The sequence below is a fragment of the Bos grunniens genome, chromosome 25 (assembly GCF_055505025.1).
Source record: "Bos grunniens cultivar Pamir isolate PY7600 chromosome 25, Bosgru_T2T1.0, whole genome shotgun sequence".
NCBI lineage: Eukaryota > Metazoa > Chordata > Mammalia > Artiodactyla > Bovidae > Bos > Bos grunniens.
Window position 1 is genome coordinate 12469738 of NC_141189.1, and position 15035 is coordinate 12484772.

At 36.9% G+C, this 15035-nt stretch overlaps 1 protein-coding gene and 1 long non-coding RNA gene across 17 annotated transcripts in view; one reads left to right on the top strand and one right to left on the bottom strand.

Annotated features, from left to right (window-relative positions):
* AUTS2 (activator of transcription and developmental regulator AUTS2) overlaps positions 1-15035 on the top strand; it is a 1218095-nt gene that overhangs the window by 654151 nt on the left and 548909 nt on the right. The gene's annotated exons all lie outside the window — the stretch shown is intronic.
* Positions 1-15035, bottom strand: part of LOC147345028 (uncharacterized) — a 62211-nt gene that overhangs the window by 21130 nt on the left and 26046 nt on the right. For both annotated transcript variants that reach the window (XR_015154493.1, XR_015154492.1), the window contains exon 1: positions 1-15035. This exon is cut by the window's left edge and continues 15678 nt beyond it; it is cut by the window's right edge and continues 26046 nt beyond it. This is a non-coding gene — a long non-coding RNA (uncharacterized LOC147345028).

The following is a 15035-nucleotide window of genomic DNA, read 5'->3' on the forward strand; positions in this document are numbered from 1 at the left end:
AACTTCTCCAGTAATTGAGATAGTTATCATGTTCCTTCTGAGTTCATCTCATACATCCTGATTTCTTATCCCTAGTCTCTTTCCCCTCAGATTGTCTCACTCGTGTGTGTGTGTGTGTGTGTGTGTGTGTGTGTGTGTGTGTGAAAGCATGATTCTCAAACTGGCTGTAGTTTTCTTTGTAAGGTCTGCCTTGCCAACTTATTATTAAGGAATAAGGAAAAAGAGAAAGAGCAAGAGGGGAGGATTGCCAGGCTTTTTCTAGAGGAGCCAATATATGGAAATTACTCTTGTTTCTTCTCTAAAGTAGTAAAGGTCACAGCAGTAGTTGCAAAGCCCGTAGGCTGCCTGCCGCCCTCCACACATTCAGCATTACTATTCTTGCCTATTTTACCCTTAGGCATCCTTTATTTCTTGCACAGATGGTCTCACTCAGGCCTAACAAAATGTTTTAAGCTTTGCATAAATTAAAACAAGAGGTCTCTGAGTACAAAAGTGCAACTTTTTTTTAACTTGAAAACAACTATGCTGGCATCTTCTACAAAATTACAGCCTCGAGCCAGGCTTCCATAATTAGTTTCCCTTAAAAAAAAGAGAGTGAGAGAGAGAAGGGTGAGAATGTGTTAGTGTATATACATATATGTACCACACACACAACTGATTTTAATCAATGGTTAGATGGCTTTTGTGCTGTTCTCTGTCCCTCTGAAGGTTCATCAGACAGTAGTCATGATTCAGCTCGAAAGAAATAGACTTAGAAATATTATTTTGGGAACTTCCGAGGTCTTTCATTATTTAAATACATGATAACTGTGGAGAGATCTAGGCTTGCAGGAACTCCACTCTAGACTTCTCTACACCATATCCAGGTCTTATCCAGGCTCAACCTGACTGTGGTTGAAAGAAAGTAGTGAGCCAGCTCTGAAAGAGAAATACATTGTCCCAGTACTGTTGTAACCTATCTCAAGGCAATGACAGGCAGCACAGTCCATTCTTGAGATAACTCAGAAGCAATTAGTATGACCTTCTAGAGACATTGCCTCCCTTTGATTCATCGACCAAAGGATGATGCCACAAATCATTTCTACCCAGTATGTGTACTCTTAATAGCGTTGACTCCTTTGATGGACTGAGACTTGTAATGAAGATTGTTATAAATTCATGACCTTTGGTTGACTTTTGAGTCATTAGACTGAACCTCCCCTTATATTTTGGGGCTTCTCAGGTGACGTGATGGTAAAGAATCTGTCTGCCAATGCAGGAGATACAAGAACCCCTAGAGGAGGAAATGGCAACCTACTCCCCTGTTCTTCCCTGGAGAATCCCATGGACAGAGGAGCCTGGTGGGCTGCAGTCCGTGGGATCGCAAAGAGTTGAACATGACTGAGGCAACTGAGTACCTACAGAAGAAAAAATTATCTCATTCTCCATAGTTAACCCTTCCCATTTGCCTCCTCATCTTTCTATGTTTCCTTAGAAAGATCTGAGTAGAGTATGAACATAGTAGGGTTCATACTCTACCCAGATCATATTATAAATATTACTTTAGATGTTATATTCTCCATTTTTCACTTACCCTAATAGCATAAGCCTACTTTTGTATTGTTAAGAAGTCTCTGTTAAAATCAAATTGTTTCAAAAGTTAAGCTACAGAGATTCTTATAGAATTGAGTAATGCCATCCAGAATGTTTAAACTACCTTTTAAAATGAATCCAACCCTTAAATAAAATCTAACAACCTGTCCATGTTCATGTTGTAGGAAAATTCTTTGTTCTCTGTTATAGCATCTCGCAGGAGTCTATTCCTGAAGGATTTAGTGGTCAAAGTGCTCAGTTGTTTAGGGTCTTGAATTTCTCATTTATCTAAAATACCCACTTTTAACAATTTCATGAGTAACTGAGGGGCAGCAGAAGCTGATGTCATGTGAATGTTGTCACCACTTGATACAACTGATAGGTTTCTTACGGCTTTTTCATTCTAATATGATCTGCATGGGTGCTACCTATATTCATGGCCACTTAGATCTTATAAAAAAGTGGTGAATTTTCAGTATAAGGGACAGACATGCTGATCTTTGTCTCTGACCTTAAACTGTTTAGAAACCTTAAACTTGGTTGTTAAAAATAAGCACATAACAACCTAGGAGAATCACGTTTTTTTGTTGTTGTGTGTGTGTGTGTGTTTTGAAAACTTGACACAGTAACTTTATCCAGGTTGGTAAATCCTGACTCTTGAAGAATTTGGTAACAGGGCACTGCTAATAATGTAGTACTCTTAAACTAGATTATAGAGTCAAGATGGAAACTGGCAATAATACTGTATCCACCATTCCAATTCTTTGACAGTAAACAGTGATTTACCATATAAATACCTAAAATGAATCACTTCCAGTAGCTGTTTCCTTACAGTTTATGTGTGTATCACTAAACAACAATTCCTATCTTTAACTTTATGTGAATGTTATCAGTTCTGCAGTTTTTCTGCTCCTCAGTTGTTGAGAGTCAACAGTGTTGTTCTGCGTAGCTGTGATGCGTTCGTTTCCATTGCCATTGTGTTCCATTGTGTCACTATCTGTTGTTCAGTTGCTCAGTTGTGTCCCACTCTTGGCATCCCCATGGACTGTAGCACACCAGGCTTCCCTGTCCTTTACTGTCTCCCAGAGTTTGCTGAAGCTCATGCCCATTGAGTTGATGATGCCATCCAACTCATCCTCTGTCACCCCCTTCTCCTCGTGCCCTCAGTCTTTCCCAGCATCAAGGTCTTTTCCAGCAAGTCGACTCTTTGCATCAGGTGGCCAAAGTACTGTTATAGTATGTGTCATTATAGCAGTGTACAAATTCTCTGTTGACCAACAGTGAACAAGAGAGGTTGTTTCCAGTTTTGAGCTATAACAAATCGTGCTGTATGACTATTCTTTTGCATGTCTCCTTACATATTCTTGATTTTTACCTAGGATTAGAGTTGTTGCAACTTAGGGTATGTGACCAACCTTAGTGGATAATACCAAGTTGATTTCCAAATTAATTGTACCAATTTCCACTCTCACGGAGGAGCCTGGTAGGCTGCAGTCCATGGGGTCGCCAAGAGTTGGACACGACTGAGCGACTTTACTTTGACTTTTTCACTTTTTCATGCATTGGAGAAGGAAATGGCAATCCACTCCAGTATTCTTGCCTAGGGAATCCCAGGGATGGGGGAGCCTGGTGGGCTGCTGTCTGTGGGGTTGCACAGGGTCAGACACGACTGAAGCAACTTAGCAGCAGCAGCCACTCTCACTAGCAGTGTAAATGTGTTGCAGTTATTTTCCATTTTTACAAACACTCTTTAACTGTCAGACCTTTAAGTTTTTGCTAGTGGGATGGGTATGGAATAGTATCTTGTGTGTGTTTAAGAATATTGTTGTGGTTTTTAATTTTAACTTTTTTGCCTGTTCTCATGTCCTCCTTTGAGAATGCTTTTTTGCATCTTTTCTCCATGTTTTTGTTTTGATGTTGGACTTTCTCTTACTCAGTTTTAAGAGTATTTTGCATATCTTGATCACTAATACTTTGTGAGTAATCTGTGTTACAAATCATTTCCTAGATTGTAACTTCTTTACTCATTCTGTTTATGGTGTCTTCTGATAAATAGAAATTCTTAATTTTAAATTAGTTGAATTTGTTACTTTTTCTGTATAGTTTGTATTTTCTGTATCTTGTTTTAAGAATTCTTCTCTATTCAGAGGCCCTAAAACCATTTTATACTATTATCTAAAGTGTTCTAGTTTTATCTCTCACATTTAATTAATCCATACAGAGTTAATTTTTGTGTATTGTGTGAGATAAAAGTTCAATTTCATTTCTCTCCATACGGTGAAGCATAAAAGTGAAAGTGAAGTCACTCAGTCATGTCTGACTCTTTGTGACCCCATGGACTATAGCCTATCAGGTCTGTGGGATTTTCCAGGCAAGAATACTGGAGTGAGTTGCCATTTCCTTCTCCAGGAGATCTTCCCAACCCGGGTCTCCTGCATTGTAGGCAGACGCTTAACCATCTGAGCCACCAGGGAAGTCCAATGGTGAAGCATATCTAGTACCAAAATGTATTAACCTATTCATTTCTCAGTGATCTGAGGACCAACTCTGTTGTAAATTGAGTCTCCAAATTTACATAGGTTTGTTTTCCATTAGTCATTTTATTCATATACTAACACTATATTGCTTTAATTATTATTACTTTTAAGCAGTATTTTTTATCATTTAAGTCAAGGTCCCTCCTTACACCACATGCATATACATACATACTATTTTTCAGGGATGTCCTGGTGATTCTTGGCTCATTACTCTGTCATGTAAATTTTAGAATCAGCTTATCGAGTCCCAAATCTTGAAAATGTGTTGTATTTTCATTATAATTGCATTATCTATTGAATGATTTAGAAGGAATTGACATTTTTATAATATTGTTTCTTCCAACCCTAGAATATACTGTTTCTGTTCCTTTATTTAAAAGTTTTTGGCCTTCCATGAAATTTTATGATTTTCTCTATATGTTTCTTTATAGTATACTTGCACATTTCCATTACATTTATTCATAGGTATTTAGGTTTTTAATGCTACTACAAATAATATTTGAAAATATTACATTTATAACAGTTCCATACATGCGTGTGTGCATGCTTAGTCTCTTCACTTGTGTTCGACTCTTTGTGATCCTGGGGACTGTAATTTGCCAGGCTCCTCTGTCCATGGGATTCTCAAGGTAATAATACTGGAGTGGGTTGCCATGCCCTCCTCCAGAGGATCTTCCCGACCCAGAGACTGAACCTGTATCTCCTGCATTGCAGGTGGATTCTTTACTCACTGAGCCACCTGGAAAACCCCCTATAACAATTCCATTTCTGGGTATGTACACAAAAGAATTGAAAGCAAGAACTTGAATAGGTATTTGTATACCAGTGTTCATAGCAGCACTATTTACAGTCCACCAAAAGCCACAATAGCCAAATGTCCACTGACTAATGAATAAATAAACAAAATGTGGTACCTCTATATAATAGAATATTGTTCAACCTTAAAAAAGGAAATTCTGACATATCCTGTGACATGGATAAATCTTGAGGACATTGCACAAAGTGAAAGAAGCCAGTCACTAAAGGACAAATCCTGTATGATTTACCGTATAAGGTGGCTAGAGTAGTCAGATTCATGGAGACAGAAAGTTAGAATGCTAGTTCTTAGGGGCTGGGGAGGAAGGAATGGGAGATACTGTTTAATGGACTGGAGTTGGATGATTGTGATGGTTCCACCACGCTATTAACAGATTTAAGGCCATAGAACTGTATGTTTAATGGTTGAAATTATAAATTTCATGCTATATATGTTATAGCACCAAAAATTTACATGTTGTAAAGTTAATTGCTGTTATGTAAAAATGCATTTGATTTTTGTGTATTGATTTTGAATCTAGTAGCCTTACAAAACTTACTAATAAGTTTCTTGCAGCTTCATCTGGATTTTCTATGTGCATAGTCATCTCATATGTATATACTGACAGTTTTGTTTCATCTCTAATCTTTTATTTTTTCTCTTTATCTCTTTACTTAGGACATTAAGTAAAATGACAAATAGGAATCTTGATAGCAAGATTCCTTTCTTTAATCTTAAAGGAAGCACTTTCCATTTCCCATTAAATAGAGTGTACAGTTTTTGCTTTGTTTTCAGATAATCTTTATCAGATTAAGGAAGTTCCCTTCTATTTCTAGTTTGGTAAGATTTAATTTTTGTCATGAATGCTGTTGAATTTTATTATACAGTTTCTACATCTATTGAAATATAAGATTTCCCTCCTAATTTGTTAGCTTGATAAAATATAATAATTGATTTTCTAATGTTAAATCAATCTGTAATTCCTCAGTTAAACTGAAATTGATAATGATGTATTGTATTTTTTACACAGAGCTGGATTCAGTTTTCTGACATTTCATTTAGGACTTTTTCATCTATGAGTAAAATTGTTTTGTTATTTTTTTCCCTCAAATGATCTTTGTGAAGGTTATTATCAAGACTATATTCACTTAATAAAACTTGAGTTGCAGAATGGAATTTTTTCTGCCTTTGATGTTACAGAATTTACTTTTCAAACCTGAAGGTTGTCAGACTTTTTCTGTACAATACTAGATAGTAAATAATTTAGACTCTGTGAACCACATGGTCTCTGTTTCAGGTCCTCAGTTCTCACATTGTATCGTGAGAACAGCCATAGGCAATAAATAATGAATGAGTGTAGCTGGGTTCCAATAAAACTTTATTTACAAAAATGATGACTGGCCACTTTCAGTTCAGTTGCTCAGTGTGTCTGACTCTTTGCAGCCCCATGGATGCAGCTCGCCAGGCTTCCCTAACCTTCATCATCTTCCAGAGCTTGCTCAAACTCATGTCCATTGAATCTGTGATTCAACCGTCTCATCCTGTCGTCCCCTTCTCCTCCTGCCTTCAGTCTTGCCCTGCATCAAGGTCTTTTCCAGTCAGCTCTTTGTATCAGGTGGCCAAAGTACTGGAGCTTCAGCATCAATCCTTCCAATGAATATTCATGACTGATTTCCTTTAGGATGAACTCGTTTGACCTCTGTGCTGTCCAAGGGACTCTCAAGAGTCTTTTCCAACACCACAGTTCAAAAGCGTCAGTTCTTCAGTGTTCAGCCTTATTTATGGCCTAATTCTCACATGCGTACATGACTACTAGAAAAACCATAGCTTTGACTATACAGACCTTTGTCAGCAAAGTAGTGTCTCTGCTTTTTAATATGCTGTCTAGGTTTATCTTTGCTTTTCTTCCAAGGAGCGAGTGTCTTTTAATTTCATGGCTGCAGTCACCGTCCACAGTGATTTTGGAGCCCAAGAAAGTAGTCTGTCACTATTTCCATTGTTTCCTCATCTATTTGCCATGAAGTGATGGGATCAGATGCCATGATCTTCGTTTGTTGAATGTTGAGTTTAAAGAGGAGAGTTTTTTACTCTCCTCTTTCACTTTTATCAAGAAGCTCTTTAGTTCTTCTTCGCTTTCTGCCATAAAGGTGGTATTATCTCCGTTTTCGAAGTTACTGCTATTTCTCCCAGCAATCTTGATTCCAGCTTGTGCTTCATCCAGCCTAACATTTCTCATGATGTACTCTGCATATAAGTTAAATAAGCTGGGTGATAATATGCAGTCTTGATGTACTCCTTTCCCAATTTTGAACCAGTCCATTATTCCATGTCCAGTTCTAACTTTTGCCTTTGGGCAACTCTTGGTTTAAACCTTCTGAGAGTAGAATTTCTTTAGAAAGCTTTTATTTAAAAAAATCTTTCTTTCTTTGTTAAAATTTCAATCAAATGTTTTATTCCTTCTTGCCTCAGTTTTATTGTCTTATAGTAATGTCTACATTTTCACTGAGGCTTTCAAATTTATTAAGTAATTTAAATACCTTCTTAATGTTTTAACAGTTACTGCTTTATAATTAATTCTCTTCATTAATTTCCTCTTATTTGTTTTTTTATTTCCTCTATTTACATTTCTTGGTTATTTGTCTTTCTTGATTGTTTTGCTAAGAATTTAGCAAGAGCTTTTGTAGCCCATCAAAGAACCAACTCTAGAAGAACCTTGTGTATTTTCCTCTCTGTTTATATACTCTACTATATGTTGTTTTTTTTTTTTTTTGATTTTAGTTTTTGTCCCTGACTGTCTTTTTCTAATCTCTTTAGGTTTGGGTTTTTTTTCCCTTAATTTTGAGATGAATGCATGGTTCATTCATTTTTAGCCTTTTAACATTTTTATGTTTTTTAATTAATTAATTTATTTTAATTGGAGACTAATTACTTTACAATATTGTAGTGGTTTTTGCCATACATTGACATGAATCAGCCATGGGTGTACATGTGTCCCCCATCTTGAACTCCCCTTGTACCTCCCTCCCCATCCCATCCCTCAGGGTCATCCCAGTGCACTGGCCCTGAGCACTGTCTCATGCGTCCAACCTGGACTGGCAGTGTGTTTCACATATGGTAATATACATGTTTTAATGCTATTATCTCAAATCATCCTGCCCCCGCCTTCTCTCACAGCATCCAAAAGTTTGTTCTTTACATCTGTGTCTCTTTTGCTGTCTCGCATATAGGGTCATCGTTACCATCTTTCTAAATTCCATATATATGCATTAATATACTGTATTGGTATTTTTATTTCTGACTTACTTCACTGTATATAATAGGCTCCAGTTTCATCCACCTCATTAGAACTGATTCAAATGCATTCTTTTTAATAGCTGAATAATACTCCATTGTGTATATGTACCACAGCTTTCTTATCCATTCATCTGCGGATGGACATCTAGGTTGCTTCCATGTCCTAGCTATTGTAAACAGTGCCGTGATGAACTTTGGAGTACACGTTTCTCTTTGAATTCTAATTTTGTCGGTGTGTATGCCCAGCAGTGGGATTGCTGGGTTGTATAGCAGTTCTTTGGAAGGAATGATGCTAAAGCTGAAACTCCAGTACTTTGGCCACCTCATGTGAAGAGTTGACTCACTGGAAAAAACTCTGATGCTGGGAGGGATTGGGGGCAGGAGGAGAAAGGCACGACAGGATGAGATGGCTGGATGGCATCACTGACTGGATGGACGTGAGTCTGAGTGAACTCCGGGAGTTGGTGATGGACAGGGAGGCCTGGCGTGCTGCGATTCATGGGGTCACAAAGAGTCGGACATGACTGAGTGACATGTCTAACTGATGGCAGTTCTATTTCTAGTTTTTTAAGGAATCTCCACACTGTTCTCCATACTTAAAGCTCTAAATATTTCTGAGTACTGCTTTAGCTTCATTTCACAAATTTTTATATGTCACATTTTGTTATTCAATTAAAACTCTATTTTCCCTATGATTCCTTCTTTCATGTACGTTTAAAGTATATTCTTGATTTCAGATATATGGCTGTTTTCTAGATTTTCTTCTTTTCTATTACTAGGAACTAGTTAATGTAAATGCTAATCCTTTGTAATTTGTTGAGGCTCAGTGGTTCAGTATATTGTTCATTTTCCTAAGTAATCTCTGAGAATTTGAAAAAATACACATACATATCCTGAAATTACTGAATTTAGTGTTATTTATATGTACAGTAAGTCAAGCATGGGCTTCCCAGATGGCTCATGTAAAGAATCTTCTTTTCAGTGTAGGAGTTGCAGGTTCGATCCCTGGATTGGGAAGATGTCCTGGAGAAGGAAATGGCAACCCACTTCAGTATTCCTGCCTGGGGAATCCCATGAACAGAGGCACCTGGCGGGCTACAGTTCATGGGGTCGCAGAAGAGTCGGACACAACTTGGCAAGTAAACAACAAAAACAAAATCAAGCATGTCAATTTTGTTACTGAAATTATATTTATATTAGTACTTACTATTCTGACTAATATATCAACTACTAAGAAGAGGTGTATTAAAATCTCCCAGCTGTATTGTGGATTGTGGTTCTGCCAAATTTTGCCGTATAGTATATTTCTTTTCTTGAGGTTATGTAACATTGCATATATTTTTAGAAATCTTAGGTCCTACTTAGGTATTGAATACTTTATTATTCTGATAGCTTTTTTTAATCTCTAGAATTTAATTTTACTTTAAAATCTTTTTAGCCTGATTGTATTATAGGTACAACAGCATACTTCTAGTTGCTATTTCTCTGATGTAAAAAAAAAAAAAGAGAAACCTTTTTACTCATGACTCTTTTGTCTTCTTAGGAAGACTCTTTAAAGCACTGCATACTTTGATTTTTTTATGCCAATCTGTTCTGATAATCTATTTTTTTACTGAAATTTTTTGTCCATTTACATTCATTGTAATTACTGATAAATTTGTAATTTATTTTTTACTTTCTTTTACTGGCTTTTCTGTATTTCTTTTTCCTCTAATTCCTTGCTTTGCTCTGAGTTGATTATTTTTTTCTCATTTCATTGTCCTCTCAGTTATTTTAGAAATTACATGCACTATTTCAATCCTTTTGGTGGTAACTCTACAAATTTTATAGGAACTTTCCAAAGTCTAAAGTCATTTAGAAGTAGAAGAAAGATATTTATTAATGCAGGAAACTTTGAATGCTTAATCTCATCATCCTCATTCTTCTTTCTTACATTATATCTTAATTCTATTGTTTAGCCCCAGCAATTATTACCACCATCATCATCATTACTATTTAGTATTTATTATTTAAAAAAAATTATTCCATAGCTACTGCTTGTTTACATTTGACCTTGCATTTCCCCATTTTATACCCTTCATTTTCCCTTGCATCTCATACTCTCTATCTTGGATCATTTTCGTTCTGCCCAATCCTGTGTACTTGGTACAGAGTCCCTCACTTGGAAAGGTATCTTGTATTATATTCAATGTTAGGTTGACAGTTTTCATTTGGCATATTGAGGACGTAATTCTGGTGTCTTCACAGTTCTGTGCTTGTGGTTGAAATACCTGTTACTTCCTTCACTGGATGCAGTGTGTTTCTTCTCTTCCTTCTTTTAAGACTTTATATTGGTTTTTGTGTTCTGAAGCTTAACTGTGCTGCATCTAGGTTTAAATTTCCTTTTGCATGTCTTACTCAGATATACCAGTTGTCATTTTATCCTGCGTTATTATTTGCTTTTTCTCTCTCATACATTCTTTTTCCTGAACCATTGAGGGTAAATTGCTTAGATTACAACATTTTGCCTTAAGTAGTTCAGTTTATATTTTTTAAGAATAGGACTGTTCCCCTACATTATCTCAGTATAATTATCAATTTCAGTAAATAAAACATTTGTACAATACTTTTATCTAATTACTGTCTGTATTCCAGTTTTATAGTTAACCTAATCGTATTCTTTTTTAAAAAAAATTGTATCTATTTAATTAATTAATTTGCTGTGCCACACGTCATGTGGAATCTTAGTTCCCCAACCATGGATAGAACCCACACCCCCTGCATTGAAATCATGGAGTCTTAACCACTGGATCACCAGGGAAGTCCCTAATATTATTCTTTATTGCATTTTTTTCCCCTCTATACAAGATACATCATGGGGTCAAGTATTACATCTGGTTGTCTCTCTTTAACTTTCTTTAATCTGGAACCTTTCTATGATCTTGTCTTTTAACACTGGCATTTTTTAAAGAATACAGTCTTCTCTCCTTTCCCACCTCTTTTTCTAACGTAGACTGTTTCCCCTTTGGGGCTTGCCTAATCTGATGTTCATAGTTATACTGAAGTTATACTTTTTTGGCTAGGATGCTACGTAAGTGATGCTCCTTTCTCGGAGTATTATATCCGGGGACCTATAATATCCATCTGGCCCTCATTGGTGATAGGTTTTATTACCCAGTCAAGGTGTTTTCCAGTTTTTCCACTGTATAATTACTGTGTTTTTCATCCCTGGTACTAATAAGCACTCTCTGGGAAACACTCTGAGATCATTTAAATAGCTTGTTCAACATCAAAATTTCTCCCATTATTTAACATTTATTAATAATTCTTGCCTTATCCAGTCTTTACCAGGATGGTTATAAAATGATTTTTTTTTTAAAGTTGTATCACTCCTTCCAAGCTTCCAGTCTTTAGTATTTTAATATAAATAAGAGCTGTTTTTTACCCTTTTAAAATTTAGTCAGTAATTTATACATTCCCATTTTTTCCAACAGTCTTATACTTTGTTTTAGTAGAGTTGTCCCAGATTTGACCAAGTGGTACATGTATTTAAACCAACCTGTGTCCTTGTGTTCATATTATTGTTTTAAGCACTCTTCTACTTCCTGGCATTATAAGAGATCATTTTATATCCACCTTACCTTTGTCCTGGGAACCACAAAAGAAATTCTCTTTTTCAAAACTATTCTCTTTTTAATTTTTTTTTGAAAATTTAAACATACTTATTTTAAAATAATTCTGTTTGAAATTCCAATATCTGAAGTATTAATCTTGATTCGTGTATCTGTTCATTGTATCATGAGCTTTCACTTCATGGCATTTTATTTGGTTTCCTGACATGTTTGATGATTGATTGTGAGTTGCTTACGTTTCCTGGAGTTTATTTATAAGAATTCTTTGATACTTGGAATAAAGGTGGCTTGATTCTTTCACTCCTTTGTCAGAACTGCCAGTGTGGGACCTCTTTATAATCTTGGATTGAGGTTTTTCAGACCACTACATGTAAATTAAGACTTTAAATCTCTATGAGGGTTAACTTGTCATTATGAATTATCAAATGAGTATTTTTTTCTTCACAGTTATACTTGAGATGGTAAATTTTCATTGAATTTACTCAAAGGGGAAAATAGCTCATTTCTAGTTCACCTGGCACTGAATGTGTGGGTCTTTCATGGCCAGCTCTGACGGGAAGTCTCTGGTTAGATTTCTTGCTGCAGGTCGGCCCTGTGCCTTGCTCTTAATCCCTAGATTTATGAGGACCTGAAACCAAGGCTAAATTTCAACTCAGGTTGGTAAAATATTTCTAAGGCAAAAACTAGAGTCTTTTTTGTTTTCCTCTCTTTGCTTTACTTTTGGCTTGAATATTGCTTATTATCTGGCCATGGATATCGATTAGAAGGGTATTTTAAATTTCATTTTATTTAGTTTTGTCATTGCATTCAATGGAAGATTAAGTTTGGTAACATAATCTCCCATGGCACCAAGCTGGAAATAGATGTGTTCCTGCTCATCAGTGCTCTGCCACCAGAACCAAAATATTTCTCTATAAAAGTCAAGTAATTGTGTTCTTTGCCCAGTAAAATAGAAAGTGTAAACGTTAACATAATTTAAATTATTTCTTCCATTGTAGTCTTTGTGCATATGCTTTTAAACACAGATTAGATTGTTCTTCCTTCTTAAGAGGGATTAATATTTCATTATTCTATAAAGCTCTCCAAATAGCTTCTTGTTTTGCAGAGAGCATCATGAATTCCAGGTGCTTTGTAACCTGATCGAGTTTGAGAACTGCTGATACAACTGAATTTAATCATCCGCTGTTCTTCCTGAGCGCGCAGTGCTTTCCTGTTTCTGTGACTTGCTCTCTGCTCCACTCTGTGTCAGATACCTTCCATTTCTACTTGTCCCATTGTCACCCTTTTTTTTTTTTTTTTTGGCAGATGCTTCAAAAGCTGTTGCTTCTGTAAAGCTTTCCTTTATTCTTCTCTTCTGACTTTATGTACTACTTTACTAGTTTGTAAGCTCCTTAAGAACAAGTTCCACAAACATGTTATCTTTATTATATCTTCCCCAGCGGAGTATTCTCACAGATAAATGGTTCTTCTCTATCCGTTGAATTAAATGGGCAGATAGCAACATAATGGGGTAATTATACTGTTGCCTCCTGTACTATCTCAACCTGCGTGTGCTTCCAATCCTAAAGCTGGTTTGTGGTGTTTTAGTTGAAAGGGTCTTGACCCTCTCCCTCTTAGCATACAGTCCTCCTAACTCAGAAAAGAGTGCGGCTGAGCTGCACTCCGTGGAGCCTGGCCCTCTCCACCTATCTTTGGGAATCCCACAAGTGAATATAGTGGGTATTCTGAACTGGAAACCACTTTGTAGGCCTTTAAAAAGAAATGAAAGAATTTAAATGACAAAACAAATAATCTTTCCTTTCCCATTTCTCCTCTTCCTGTGATGTTCTTTCTGACATTTGCATTCCAAACCAAAGCCCTGCAAATAAATAAGTTCAATGCCTACCCACTTTGGCAGGCAAGACTTTCCCTCAGATGTGTTTTATAACTTTGGCTGATGTGGGAAGAACTTCTCTTTCCAGAAGTGGTTTCATGATAATATCCTTCAAAAGCTCACTTTGTACAGTTTAACTTCTTCCTCTTTATTGTTTTATTAGCTTTACTTTGGGAGGTTTTATTCTTCATTTCAGCTGGCTTATGGAAAGAGACAGAACTTTTATACAGCTAATTTGATTGTTTTCGTGCATATTAAATCATTCTTATCAAAAGCACCGTTTAACTTGTATTGTCGGAACTAAAGAGGTTAGCATAAACCATTGTCCAAGAGTTTTTGAGACTTTCAGTTTATAGTAAGAAAGAGTAACGCTCAGTTTTATTAATTATTAGGTTATGGTTTTATGCAGAAAGAACCAGCCTGCACCTTCCCCCAGGTTCAACAACATTTTTGCTGAAAACTTGAATAGACTTAAGTGTTCTGGAACTGGGGACTGAAACCTTATCTTTCCCTAAACACCAGGGTTGCTTTGTTATGGTGTTTCCATTTGTGGCATAATGAATGTGTAGGGCGCTAATGATGTGGTCTCTAGGTGTTCCCCTACTACACAGAGCACTGATAATGAGCTGCAAGTAATTGGTACGAGTCCCTGAAGATGAATTCTGATTACCTTCGTGGGGCCATTCAGCTCTGCTCCCTTCCTCCTTGATGTTTCTGTAAAGAACATTTGGATTTTGAAGAGAGTATTGTGTATTTGACTTTTAATTAGATTTGCAGTATGTTGGGTTAATAAACTAGGGCTGTCTCATCTTCAGCTTTTCTGAAGGGATGTGTGTGGATGTGGCAGGGTGGGCTGAGGGGAGACGTGAGGGTCATGCAGACAACAATGTGCTCCTTGCTCTGTGCCTCAGTGCTGAAGGCAGGTTTATAGTTGGTTGAGGGCTGGTCTTATTCCATGGCCCATCATCAGATTGCTCGAACCATTCAAGGACCTGCCAAACTTGTGTTCGCTCTGTACCAGGAGGTAGCCTCCGAATGAAATATGAGAGTTGTCCACCTTCCTGTGTGCTGGCACTTGGAAAACAGATTGCCTTGGTTGACCACCCTTTTTTCCTGAGATATACAGGGACAACTTAGATTTTATTTGCCTCCTTCCCACCTCCTGCTGTTTGCCTCCCAGTTGGGTCTGTTTAGCTCCTTTTCTGTGTGTTGAGCCTTTGCCTTCTCTGTCACAGCTTTCAGATTCATCAGGTGTAGCAAGAGGGGGTCCGTGAGCATCTTTAGTCTACCCTGACTTCTCATCTGGAGGAGAGAGAAGGAAGGGACATCAGCCTTGCCGTTAGCCCACAGCA